The sequence below is a fragment of the Camelina sativa genome, chromosome 7 (assembly GCF_000633955.1).
Source record: "Camelina sativa cultivar DH55 chromosome 7, Cs, whole genome shotgun sequence".
Taxonomy (NCBI): domain Eukaryota; kingdom Viridiplantae; phylum Streptophyta; class Magnoliopsida; order Brassicales; family Brassicaceae; genus Camelina; species Camelina sativa.
Genome location: NC_025691.1, coordinates 10,623,436 through 10,638,176, shown reverse-complemented (window position 1 = coordinate 10,638,176; position 14,741 = coordinate 10,623,436). Strand labels below are relative to the sequence as shown.

General features: G+C 40.6%; 1 pseudogene; it reads right to left on the bottom strand.

Annotated features, from left to right (window-relative positions):
* On the bottom strand, window positions 272-1,385 carry LOC104704516 (annotated as a pseudogene).

Genomic DNA, 14,741 nt, shown 5'->3' with positions numbered 1-14,741 from the left:
TCCAGATTCCATAAACAGCATTGACTCAAGTAAAAATTCTGGTGAGTGTCTTTCTGAATGATTTAACTGAACTCAAACCTCAAGTTTTAGAAGAAGTTTTCTCTGTGGTATCAAATTGCAACTGAAGCCTCTGGTTATAATCTGCTATATCATCATCATTTTCACCGTCTTTCATGTAAATTAATATCAATGATAACCCAACAAAATGATGAAGCTCACAACAAAACTTGTTGATGAAAAGTCACATTTCCAGGTGAAGTAACTAGACGTGTTATATAAACTTGAAATCTTCTGTATAGTCTACAAAGGTGTAAACTTTACTACAACTTTTAGCCACCAGAGCTTCAAAACCTTGGATTCCAACTCTCTCCACAGCGTTTCTTTCCGGATAGAAGTAAAAAACAAAGAAAGGGTTAGATATATAATCCTTGGACAGAACAATTTCACCATTAGCAGTCACTCCAACAACGGAAATTTCGTCCTCACCAACTACATCCACGGGAAGATTGTAAGCATGTTCCAACCAAACCTGACTCTGGGGATCCTCAAGAATCCACAAACGCAACACAAAGTTTACAGGTTGCCTGTAGCGGTACAAACTAATCATGCCTAATCTACCCTTGTAATTAATCAGTTTAGTAGTCTTAGATATAATCCTAGTAGTAGAATCTGCGTCAAGAAACCTAAGCTTTTCATACCTAACATCAAAGCAAACTATTTTCGCAACCATTGATGCAATAGTTATGTAATACAAAAACCCGTTGATGCATATCCCTCCACTTCTAGGACGATAATGGTTTAATCGACCTTGGATCATACTCCATGACATTTTTCCAGTTCCTAATGTCAGAATGTTTCCTTCCCCATAACTTGAATTGCTTATGGCCAGTACCTTGTATTGATTGCCAATCGGATCATACCCTAAAAGGCTTTTCCAACTGCTCTTACCACTCAGCTGAGGTAATCTCGCGTACTGTCCCGTGCTAGGGTTACATATCACCGGCACATTATCTCTATCTTGGATATGCATACTAGGGAAATATAGCAAGCCAGAGACAGGACCATAGTTATAATGGGGGGGGGGGCCATGTATACAGGGACCTCCATATGAAAATTAGCGGCGACGATAAGAGAATGATTCTCATCTGGATTCTGAGGCTCATGCGACGAGTATAAGCGCCACTTATCGGAATAATCTACGGCGAATAAGAGACGTGGACGACTCGAGTAGTCAAGAACAACTCTCTGAAATCTTGACGGCTAAGTATGGACGCACAGAACTTGGATGTGAGACCAAACTTAGCGATTGACTTAGTAGACAATCTCGAGAGTATGTCGAGAATGATGTCAATCGGGATCGGATCGGAGTTGCCTTCCATATCCATCGAGTTTTAAAGATAGTGTATTAATGTTGGTTCCGGACCTATACCTTAGGCTCGAAATTTACGGTTATAAGGGCAATCTTTAAAATAGAAGTAATATATATATATATATATATATATATATATATATATATATATATATATTAGAGAGTAGGCCACCCGATGCATGGATTATGTACTCATTATTAATTTAAAATAAAGAATGAAGTTTTTATTCAATTGTATATGAAATATACATGTAATTGTTACTATATGTATTGAAAATTAATTTTTATAATATTACGGTTTAACTACAATATTTTAACATATATTTGTTATATGATGCTTCATAGAAAAGTCATTTTGAGATAGATAATTTTTTTTAAGTACACAGTATTATTAAAAATATTTAAACAATATATTAGTAGAATAATAGGACCATTGTTTAAGTTACCGCAAAATCAATTTAATTTGGTATTTTCATTAAGTAATTAAGATATATTATATTTTTTTATACTTTTTTTTTGTGGAAAAAACTGATAATTAGTCTGAAAAGAAAATTGTAAGACCTTACTATATAATTACTTTGATAGATAATTTATTGTTGTTCTATATATTAATTTTACTTTCATCATCTAAAAGTAGTACTTAACAACAAATAATTTCAAAAGAAATACCTTCTCTTGTAATCTATTTTCAATAATATCCTTATATATATATATATAAAAAATAACTAAATTCTAAACCCTAAACACTAAATACTAAATATTATAATACTAAACATTATCTCTCCATCACTCTTGAATTAACTTGCTTCAACTTTTTATGTTTTGTGAATGATTTCATAAATAAAACATTTATAAATTTTATGCTATGGAATATTGATGTACCATTTATTTCATTGCTTACTTTTTTTACAACTCACTTTACCTTTGTATAATTAACTTTTATTTTGCTCGGTCCAAACTTTTGAAGTGCCTTTGATATGCCTCCATCTTCATGGATAGTGATTCTCCGCAATCCAGCCTGGCCAATATTGTTATATGAAACAAAATCCCTTTTCATCTAACAAAATGTAAATGTTGCCACAAATCATATTCCGGCTTTATTTCCATTTATCACTGATTTTTTGTTTTTCAACATATAATCGACAAGGCCCGATTCATAGTTAGTCCCCACTAAGTGGAATAATGTGACATAGTGGAATGGAACTACGGTGGGATCGATCGCAGAGGTGGTGTTGTAACCATTTGACTAAAAGAACTTCCCATCATTGAAAATTTTAAAAATTATGTGGGACTGTATTAAATGGTTATATTAGACAATACTCCCTCTGTTCCTGATTAATCTATATTTTAGGATTTTCAAACATATTAAAAACTAACTTTACTTGCATTATTTTTTTGTGGTTAACGAATTTCAACCAAGAATATTCAGTTCTTTTTTTTTTTAAGTTTACAATTTTTTATTAATTACTTATTAAAAATATAAAGAAAACCTAAAAATTGTTTTTTTGTGCAACATTTGTTTTTCTCTAGAAAATGGATTAATAAGGAATGGATGAAGTAGATTTTAGTGAGGAAAATATATTGTGACTATTATAATATACATATTATTTGATTGCCTTTAAACATAATATAAATTTGTGGTCTAAGGTTGTTTAGTCTGCTTGTCCTCCAGAACTGGTTTGGCTCCTTTCTCGATAAGATGTTAAAACAAACACATAAACCTAAAATAAAGACGTTTAACTAATCCTAAGGAAAGTTAAAATAATGGCTACATATATAAAAACCAACAGTAAATTTTGATTAAAAAGTAAATAAAAGAATTCTGATTAAAATTTGGTTAATCATTTTTTTAAAGAAACTACTTTCTTGTATCTTGAGAAGACTTTAGCTGAGCCTTTAATATCCATTAATTCCATTAGCTTCTATATAATAGAGTTCTGCTAGCTTCACTAAGTTATAAATCTACAAAAATATAATTAATAAATAACATATCAAATTGTAATTTGATCGTTAACAAATTTGATTAAGAAAATGGGAAACAAAATTATTTTACAAAATATACCTTGTCAATGCATCTATGTAACTATTCTACCAAAAATAAAATGCATCTACGTAACTATAAAGTTTGAAAATACTTGGCCATGTTTTTCACTTTTCTTCTCATCTGTGAAACACAGAACACATGAAATATATCTTGATTATGGAGAGAAAGGGTATGTAACCCCCGCGAACCGAAATCCCGGCTTGGGGATTGCATCGGTCGATGCAGAGGGTGCATCGTTCGATGCAAGTTCAGTTTTCTTCGTTTTGACTTAAGTGAAACGCTGCGTTTTAGGCAAAGGAAAGAGGAAAACCCTTAAGTCGATTCTTTTCTCTCATTAGTCGACTTTGGCCGTTTTTGAGAGAGGCAAAAGAGAGAAAGAGTGTTCTTGGTGTTCTTGGTGATTTATGTGGGTTTGTGGCGTTTCCTGGTGAGATCTGAGGATTAGAACGTTGTAGGAGCTTGCTAGGAGTGTTTTATTGCTTGTTTGAGGTTCAGATTCTTCTGTGGCAAAGGTAAGTGCAGGACCATGGCTTATCTAAGCTAGAGCTTCTCTGATCTGCTTGGTTATGTGCTGTTAGGCTTCTTAGATGGTTATTTGGGACGTTAGGAAGCTTTCTTGTGGCTTGGGATCGAGTTTTGTGGTTGCAGGAACAAAGATCCGGCGAGAAGCTTTGGGGAAAACACGATGCTCGGCATGTTGCATCGGTCGATGCACTTTGTGCGTCGGTCGATGCAAGTGCAAGGACGGCGCGTAAAACCTTAAGATTTTCGTGTTATGTCGAGCATTCGTCGGTCGATGCAGTGCAAGTGTCGGTCGATGCATGTGTAACTTGCATCGGTCGATGCATCCCTTGTGTCGGTAGATGCCTCCCCATGTGGTGTCGGTCGATGCATGTTGGTGTCGGTCGATGCATGTTGGTGTCGGTCGATGCAGAGTCATGGTTTGTTATTTGTTGTTTGTTGATTGTTGGTTGATGGTTAGAGATGTCTCTATTGCTTGTGTGTATAGCCCAGTAGATGGGAGGATTGTCTTACTAAGTATTTATAAAATACTCATGCATTGCAATTTGTGTTTGTGGTGCAGGTAAAGGCAAAGTGTGATTGTGGAATCAAGCCAATGAAGAGGAGGATGTTCTAGGGACTCGATTGGATGTTTTCTGGCATTGCTAGGTTGCTAGAGTTGGGTCATTAGAAACATTTCTAGGTTGCTGGTTTTATGTTTTCTGATGATTGGTATTTGGATATTGTTTATGGTTATATTTGATTATTGGATTATTATTGATTATTTCCGTTGTTTGATTGTGGTTGTGGTTAGGTGGCTAGTGGGTATGAGACCACTAGTTGTAGTATATTATTATTATTATTATTATTATTTATTATATATTATTTATTATTAAAAAAAAATGGGTCGGGTCGTTTCAGTTTGGTATCATAGCGCTTACTGTTTTAGGTTTGGGTTCACTAGGTTTCTGTTGTGATGTTTGGGATTGCATGTCTTGATTGATTATGTGAGTTAGTCAATTGTGTGTGGCATGGAGTCCTAGAACATCCTCTTCGAGCCTAAAGTGTGATTCCACGGTGAGTATATGTTTTTGTGTTATGTATAATTGCGTGCTTAGCCTTCTGTTCATGGTAGTGCAGATGGTTAGAGAGGATTCTGTTGCTGGTCGTGGTCGTGGTCGTGGATGCGGACATGGTCGTGGACGCGGACGTGGTCGTGGTAGGGGCAGAGTCCCAATGGTTAGTGAGACCGAGGACCAGAGTGTGACAGCTGAGGATGTTGGCGACTCGCAGGGTGTCCAGGAGGATTCCATGAGTGTGGCCAGAGGAGGCGGTGTTGATGCTCCAGTGGTCGGTGATGCTAGGGTCCCGGGTGTGGGACTCCCAGCGGGAGGAGTCCCTGGTGTTGACTTTACGGCTTTGCTAGCACAGTTGTTGGAGCGGTTGCCAGTAGTGGTACCGGCTCAGGCTCAGGTAGTGCCACCAGTGATGGCGGAGGAGCGGCAGCCAGTGGCTGCGGATGCAGGAGCACATGGACGTTATTTGTCCATGCTCAAGGAGATGAAGGTTCTCGTGACTGCGCAGTTTTTGGGTGGTACAGATCCTACTGCTGTAGATACGTGAAGGATAAGTGTGGAACGTAACTTCCATACTCTGAGATGTCCTGAGGAGTTCTGGGTGGACATAGGGGTCCACCATTTGATTGGTGATGCTGAATTGTGGTGGAGATCAGTGGCTGCTAGGAGAGTGCAGCGGGAGATGACTTGGGTTGACCCGCAAGTACTTTCCGAGAGATGCTTGAGTTCGGATGCTTGAGTTCAACCGCAAGTACTTTCCGAGAGAGGCATTGGACCGGTTGGAGGTGCAGTTCCTTTAGTTGTCTCAGGGGACGCGGTCAGTCCGGGAGCTGGACTTGGAGTTCAGTTGACTTCTATGTTATGGGGGTCGGGCTATAGAGTCTGAGGAGGCTCAGATCAGGATGTTTTTGAGGGCCCTACATGATGATTTGATGGTTCACTGTAGAGGGCGGAGTTATGCTACGCGTGCATAGCTGGTTGAGACTGCAGCAAGGATTGAGGAGGATATCCGGGCGTAGTCAGTGGCGGTTAGTCCAGCAGTTCAGCCTAGTAGGGCTCAGCAGCAGGGTGGTTCTAGCAGGGGCGGTAAGCCTGCGCAGGGAACCAAGAGAAGGTGGGAGGCTATGCAGACGCCGATTGGTGCGAGTTGCTTCAGGTGTGGAAGCAAGGATCACAAGATTGCTAGCTGTCCCAAGAGGAGTGCTCCGACGACAGCAGCTCGGGTATGCCATCATTGCAGGGAGCCACGGCATATCAGGCCCTTGTGTCCCAAGTTGCAGCCGGTGGCAGTGGCAGCATTGCAGCAGGTGCAGCCTGGAGGGCAGCAGGTGACACGGATTGAGCAGGCGCCACGGGTTTACACGACTGCAGAGACTGGTGGACCTAGTGTCGGGGCGATCACAGGTATAATTTCTGGTACTTTAACTTTGTGAATTTCAGTAGGTTCAGAATTTATGTTTTTCCCGTGATAAAGTTTTAGGTTCTCAACACATGAGGTTTGTGTAGGGACCTTGTTGGTGGGCGGGTTTAAGTCTCATGTTATGTTTGATTCTGGAGCTTCTCATAGCTTCATTACTCAGGAGTGTGCAGAGAGCGCGGGAATCAGAGGGGATCCAGGAGAGCGTACAAGAGTTGTCAGAGTTGCGGGAGGCAAGTTCCTGAGGGTTATTGGACGGGTCAGAGGAATTGATATTCAGATCGCAGGGGAGTCTTGGCCAGCGGATTTGCTTATCAGTCCAGTGGAGTTGTATGATGTGATTCTCGGGATGGATTAGTTGCATTGGCACATGGTGCATTTTGATTGTTATCGGGGTAGAGTGTAATTTGAGCGTCCAGGAGGGAAGTTGGTTTTTCAGGGTATTAGACCGACTTCAGGGAGTCTCGTGATCTCGTCCATTCAAGCTGGGAAGATGATCGAGAAGGGTCGTGAGACTTATTTGGTTACCATATCTATGCCAGAGTCAGTGGGGAAGTCTACGGTTAGCGGTATCCCGGTTGTAGAGGAGTTTGAGGATGTGTTCCAGTCATTGCAGGGGTTACCACCATCTCGGTCTGATCCTTTTACGATTGAACTGGAACCAGGAACGATGCCGTTATCCAAGGCTCCTTACAGAATGGCTCCAGCAGAGATGGCAGAGCTGAAGAAGCAGCTAGAGGATTTGTTGAGTAAGGGATTCATCCGTCCTAGTGTATCACCATGGGGATCACCGGTGTTGTTTGTCAAGAATAAGGATGGGAGTTTCCGATTGTGTATTGATTTCAGGGGTTTGAACCGGGTCACTGTGAAGAACAAGTACCCTCTTCCGAGGATCGATGAGTTGTTAGATCAGTTGAGGGGTGCTACTTGGTTCTCCAAGGTAGATCTGGCGTCGGGTTATCATCAGATACCGATAGATGAGGCAGATGTGAGGAAGACTGCTTTCAGGACGAGATATGGGCACTATGAGTTTGTGGTGATGCCTTTCGGATTGACTAACGCGCCAGCAGCGTTTATGAGATTGATGAACAGTGTGTTTCAGGAGTTCCTGGATCTATCTGTCATCATTTTCATCGACGATATCCTGGTTTATTCTAAAAGTCCTGAGGAGCATGCAGTGCATTTGAGGGCAGTTCTGGAGAAGCTACGGAAGCAGAAGTTGTTTGCTAAGTTGAGCAAGTGCAGTTTTTGGCAGCGTGAGATGGGTTTTCTGGGTCATATTGTGTCTGCAGATGGAGTTTCTGTAGATCCGGAGAAGATTCAAGCTATCAGAGATTGGCCTAGATCGCAGAATGCCACAAAGATCAGGAGTTTTCTGGGTTTGGCAGGTTACTACAGGAGATTTGTGCAGGGGTTTGCGAGCAGAGCACGTCCGATGACTAAGTTGACAGGGAAGGATGTTCTTTTTATTTGGTCATAGGAGTGTGAGGAAGGCTTTGCAAGCCTGAAGGAGATGTTGACTACTGCACTAGTGTTGGCTTTGCCTGAGCAAAGAGAACCCTATGTGGTTTATACCGATGCATCTAGAGTTGGTTTGGGATGTGTGTTGATGCAGCATGGGAAGGTGATTGCCTAAGCTTCGCGGCAGTTGCGGAAGCATGAGGACAACTATCCTACTCATGACCTGGAGATGGGTGTTGTAGTTCTTGCCCTGAAGATTTGGAGATCTTATCTTTATGGTGCAAAGGTACATGTGTTTACATATCATAAGAGTCTGAAGTATATATTCACTCAGCCTGAGCTGAACTTGATGCAGAGGCGGTGGATGGAGCTTGTGGCAGACTATGATTTGGAGATAGCCTATCATCCTGGTAAGGGTAACTTGCTTGCAGATGCTCTGAGTCGGAAGAGGGTATCTTCGGCTCAGGAGCAGGAGATGGATTCTCTGGTAGGAGAGATCGGTGCATTGAGTTTGTGTGTTGTGTCTCAGGAACCGTTGGGTTTGGAGGCGGTTGATAGAGCAGATCTTCTGAGCAGGGTGTGGTTGGCTCAGGAGAAGGACTTGGGGCTGGTGAATGCCTCAAAGGATGTGGATTCAGAGTATCAGGTCTCAGATAATGGTACTATCTTAGTGCACGGTCGGGTTTGGGTGCCCAAGGATGAGGAGTTGAGGCAGGAGATCCTAAGAGAGGCTCATGGGAGCAAGTTTTCTATTCATCCAGGAGCGACTAAGATGTATCGTGATCTCAAGAGGTACTATCATTGGGTCGCGATGAAGAACGATGTAGCTAGTTGGGTCACGAGGTGCGACGTGTGACAGCTAGTGAAGACTGAACATCGGGTTCCAGGAGGGTTACTGAAGAGTCTTCCCATTCCAGAGTGGAAGGGGGATATGATTACTATGGACTTCGTGGTAGGTTTGCTAGTGTCCAGGACGTTTGATGCTATTTGGGTCATTGTGGACCGGTTGACTAAGTCAGCACATTTTCTGGCCACTAAGAAGACTGATGGAGTAGCGGTCTTGGCTAAGAAGAAAGTGAAGGAGATAGTCAGGTTGCATGGGGTGCCAGCGAGCATTGTGTCTGATATGGATTCCAAGGTCACTTCGGTGTTCTGGAGAGCGTTTCAGGCAGAGATGGGCACTAAGGTGCATATGAGTACAACTTATCATTCCCAGACAGATGGACAGTCAGAGAGGACTATCTAGACGCTGGAGAATTTGCTGAGGATGTGTGTGTTGGATTGGGGAGGCCATTGGGCAGATCACTTGAGCTTGGTAAAGTTTGCTTACAACAACAGTTATCAGGCGAGTATTAAGATGGCTCCTTATGAGGCTTTGTATAGGAGGTCGTGTCATACACCGTTATGCTGGACTCAGGTGGGGGAGAGGAGCATTTACGGGGCAGATTTTGTTCAGGAGACCTCAGAGAAGATTCGGGTTCTCAAGCTGAACATGAAGGAAGCTCAGGATCGGCAGAGGAGTTATGCCGATAGGAGAAGGAGAGATCTTGAGTTTCAGGTAGGAGACAGAGTGTACATCAAGATGGCCATGTTGCGGGGTCCGAACAGGTCATTGACTGAGACTAAGTTGAGTCTGAGGTATATGGGTCCGTTCAGAGTGATTGAGCGTGTTGGACCAGTGGCGTATAGACTGGAGTTACCTGAGGTTATGTGTGCTTTCCTTAAGGTTTTCCATGTGTCTATGTTGAGGAAGTGTCTCCGTGAGGATGATCAGTTGTTTGCTAAGATTCCTGAGGATCTTCAGCCTAACATGACTTTGGAGGCGAGACCAGTGCGGATTCTCGAGAGGAGGATCAAGGAACTTCGAAAGAAGAAGATTCTTTTGATGAGAGTCCTTTGGGACTGTGATGGTGTTGAAGAGCAGACTTGGGATCCTAAGGCGAGGATGAGAAGCAAGCCGCGACTTGAGCTTGTCTAGCCTAGTCTCATCTGTAATCCGTGGCTGGAGCGGGAATGGAGTATTCCAGCCCATCTCTCTTGTTTACTTTTTTTGCTTGGGGTGGTTGGTTGTGCGACTAAGTAACAAGATGAGGTGGTGCTCGGGGTACAAAGTTTCCGTGAGGCGGAGTTTTGGAGGAAAGTTTCCTGAATTAGGAGTTTCCAAAAGTGGAAAGTGTTAAAAATGGAAAGTTTTATGTGAGTTAAAATTTGTTCATTTTAGTGGAGAGAGCCTTGGAGGGGCTTGTGAGGCTTAAGTGGCGGACTTTTTAGTCATTGTGTGGTCTTAGTGGCGGTCTTTTGAGAAAATGTGTGGCCTTTGTGGCGGGCTGTNTACACCGTTATGCTGGACTCAGGTGGGGGAGAGGAGCATTTACGGGGCAGATTTTGTTCAGGAGACCTCAGAGAAGATTCGGGTTCTCAAGCTGAACATGAAGGAAGCTCAGGATCGGCAGAGGAGTTATGCCGATAGGAGAAGGAGAGATCTTGAGTTTCAGGTAGGAGACAGAGTGTACATCAAGATGGCCATGTTGCGGGGTCCGAACAGGTCATTGACTGAGACTAAGTTGAGTCTGAGGTATATGGGTCCGTTCAGAGTGATTGAGCGTGTTGGACCAGTGGCGTATAGACTGGAGTTACCTGAGGTTATGTGTGCTTTCCTTAAGGTTTTCCATGTGTCTATGTTGAGGAAGTGTCTCCGTGAGGATGATCAGTTGTTTGCTAAGATTCCTGAGGATCTTCAGCCTAACATGACTTTGGAGGCGAGACCAGTGCGGATTCTCGAGAGGAGGATCAAGGAACTTCGAAAGAAGAAGATTCTTTTGATGAGAGTCCTTTGGGACTGTGATGGTGTTGAAGAGCAGACTTGGGATCCTAAGGCGAGGATGAGAAGCAAGCCGCGACTTGAGCTTGTCTAGCCTAGTCTCATCTGTAATCCGTGGCTGGAGCGGGAATGGAGTATTCCAGCCCATCTCTCTTGTTTACTTTTTTTGCTTGGGGTGGTTGGTTGTGCGACTAAGTAACAAGATGAGGTGGTGCTCGGGGTACAAAGTTTCCGTGAGGCGGAGTTTTGGAGGAAAGTTTCCTGAATTAGGAGTTTCCAAAAGTGGAAAGTGTTAAAAATGGAAAGTTTTATGTGAGTTAAAATTTGTTCATTTTAGTGGAGAGAGCCTTGGAGGGGCTTGTGAGGCTTAAGTGGCGGACTTTTTAGTCATTGTGTGGTCTTAGTGGCGGTCTTTTGAGAAAATGTGTGGCCTTTGTGGCGGGCTGTTTAGCCAGATGTGTGGCCTTTGTGGCGGGCTATTTAGCCAGATGTGTGGCCTTTGTGGCGGGCTGTTTAGCCAGAGTGCTTGTTTAAGCGGTCCTTCGGGACAGATGGTCTTTGTGACGGTCCTGTTTAGGACATTTGTTTGGCCTTAGTGGCGGTCATGTTTAGGACATTTGTTTGGCCTTGGTGGCGTTCCTGTTTAGGACATTTGTTTGGTCTTGGTGGCGGTCCTTTTTAGAACATTTGTTTGGCCTTTGTGGCGGCCCTTGTGGCAGTGAGATGATCCATGTGTGTTCATGAGGTATCCCAGTGAGGGGATATGTGGTTGGTAGGACATTGAGATGTGTTTGGCCTTTGTGGCGGCCCTCTTACGCGAGCCACGGGAATAAAACCTGGATAGGGATAGGACTCAGACGTGTTCAGAATTGTTTGCTCGCGACTCTTGGGGAACTTAGGTTCTCCTAGTACTGCCATATTTTGAGACTTTGTGGCTTGGGAGTATGGTTGGTATATCGACTTCAGATGATGATCCGGGGGCGCGCTGTAGGGTGGCAACCCGAGAGACGAGTATTGGATTTTTCCTTATGTATTATGGCATGCGGGCATAGGCCCGATGAGGAGCCAACAATATGGCATGCAGACTTAGATCTGATGAGGAGCCAATAAAAACTCAAGGTTTAGGCCTATGAGTAAAGGAAAATCCAAAAGTCGAGAGCAAATAATGCCTGGAGCGTGAGTCTATCGCCTAGAGGTGACCTTTCGTAGATCGATCGGAGGAGTGCGGGCCGTGGAGACGGTTGCACGGGAGTCCTTGACTGATGGTTGTTCGAGACTCAACGATGAATCTAGTTTGGTAAGGGAGAATTGTAACACCCGCGAATCGAAATCCCAGTTTGGGGATTGCATCGGTCGATGCAGGTTCAGTTTTTTGCGTTTTGACTTAAGTGAAACGCTGCGTTTTGGGCAAAGGGAAGAGGAAAACCCTTAAGTCGATTCTTTTCTCTCATTAGTCGACTTTGGCCGTTTTTGAGAGAAACAAAGGAGAGAAAGAGTGTTCTTGGTGTTCTTGGTGATTTTTGTGGGTTTGTGGCGTTTCCTGGTGAGATCTGAGGCTTAGAACGTTGTAGGAGCTTGCTAGGAGTGTTCTATTGCTTGTTTGAGGTTCAGATTCTTCTGTGGCAAAGGTAAGTGCAGGACCATGGCTTATCTAAGCTAGAGCTTCTCTGATCTGCTTGTTTATGTGTTGTTAGGCTTCTTAGATGGTTATTTCGGACGTTAGGAAGCTTTCTTGTGGCTTGGGATCGAGTTTTGTGGTTGCAGGAACAAAGATCCGGCGAGAAGCTTCAGGGAAAACACGATGCTCGGCATGTTGCATCGGTCGATGCACTTTGTGCGTCAGTCGATGCAAGTGCGAGGACGGCGCGTAAAACCTTAGGGTTTTCGTGTTATGTCGAGCATGCATCGGTCGATGCAGTGCGAGTGTCGGTCGATGCAGAGTCCTGGTTTGTTATTTGTTGTTTGTTGATTGTTGGTTGATGGTTAGAGATGTCTCTATTGCTCGTGTGTATAGCCGAGTAGATGAGAGGATTGTCTTACTGAGTGTTTATAAAATATTCATGCATTGCAATCTGTGTTTGTGGTGCAGGTAAAGGCAAAGTGTGATCGTGGAATCAAAGCAATGAAGAGGAGGATGTTCTAGGGACTCGATTGGATGTTGTCTGGCATTGCTAGGTTGCTAGAGTTGGGTCATTAGAAACAGTTCTAGGTTGCTGGTTTCATGTTTTATGATGATTGGTATTTGGATATTGTTTATGGTTAGATTTGATTATTGGATTATTGGTTATTAATATTGGTTATTTCCGCTGTTTGATTGTGGTTGTGGTTAGGTGCCTAGTGGGTTGGGACCACTAGTTGTAGTATATTATTATTATTATTATTATTATTATTATTATTATTATTATTATTATTATTATTATTATTATTATTATTATTAATTATATATTATTTATTATTAAAAAAATAGTTCGAGTCATTTCAGGGTATATATATATATATATTGGTTAATTATAAGGATCCTTTGATAGACATCAAACCTCTGTTTGGATCATCAAGGACTGGAGAAGGGTACCATCATAATCAAAAAACATGACGATTTTTTTTCCTTTTGCAGTGTTGATGATATATGTTATAACAGGTCTAGAATTTGAGAGTAAATTTGAGTATAATTATTTAAGTAAATGTCTACCTATGGCTATATATATGTACGCTATTTGAATGTTAGATAGATTTTACTCTTAGGTTCAAAATATTTTATTAACAGTTACAAATTTGGAAATTATAGAATTTGGTGTCATAACTTTTCTAACATAAATATTTGCAAACGGAAATCTTTTCATTAGACTAAATACATTTCAATGCATGGTTATTGAAATTATACTCTCTTTAATGCATAGTAAAAGCAATTTGTAACCCACTACATGATATTAAATATAAAATTTTCATATATTTTCCATATAAGAAATAATCAAACTTAATGATTTAATTAATACTATTTTAAATATGTCACTTACAATTTTCTAATGAAATAAATAGATAGAAAATCAAGAAAGTCAACATATATGAAAATCTTCTTATATATATATATATATGTGTGTGAGATTTGAACATGACAACAATTCTGAAATGCTCTTGACAAGATCAATTTTATGTTGATATGTGTATTGATATAAAAGGAAAAGTTATTGTTGTGTAATTTATCATAATTTAATAGGATTTTAGTGGAAGTGTGGAGCTGACTAACTTTATTGCCTACTCAATTAATGAAAAAAAATATTATATGATTCTAGAACGTGTAAAAATTAAGTTTTATAAAATTATATAAAAGCTTAATCATAATCATGTATCTAAACCATTTCATTTCTCATCCGAGATTTGGTTTTTATTATGATATTTTCTTTTATTATAAAATAGTGTGTGTTTTTTTTTACTTTAAAGGATGAAAGACAAATTAAATAAAATGTAAGAAAAATGTGTAAAAGTAGGTGTATCAAAAATCAGTTATTTATTAGTAAATGTTATAGAATATGATATTTTGTATCATATATATATAATATGAGATTTTATTATAAAATAATCTGATTTTGTTTGACAAAAGAACTTAAGATATAAAAGTGGATTTAAAAATATATGTCAATTGTACCAACATTAAGAAGAGAAATATGATTATTTGGAATTAGAAATGATATAAATTTGTTTTAAAAGAATAAAATGGAAATAAAGGATGATAGGTGTCACTAAAAGAGAATGTCAAATGTCCCAATGTGAGTAAAAGTTAGAAAAAACCTTCTCTTATATATTTTTATTATGATATTTCTTTTATTATAAAATTATATGTTTTTCACTTTAAAGGATGAAAGAAAATTTAAATAAAAAGTAAGAAAAATGTGTAAAGTAGATGTATCAAATATCAGTTATTTATTAGTAAATTTTATAGAATATTATATTTTGTATCGTATATATAATATGAGATTTTCCTATAAAATAATCTGATTTTGTTTGACCAAAAGAACTTAAGATATAAAAGTGGATTAAAAAATATATGTCAACTA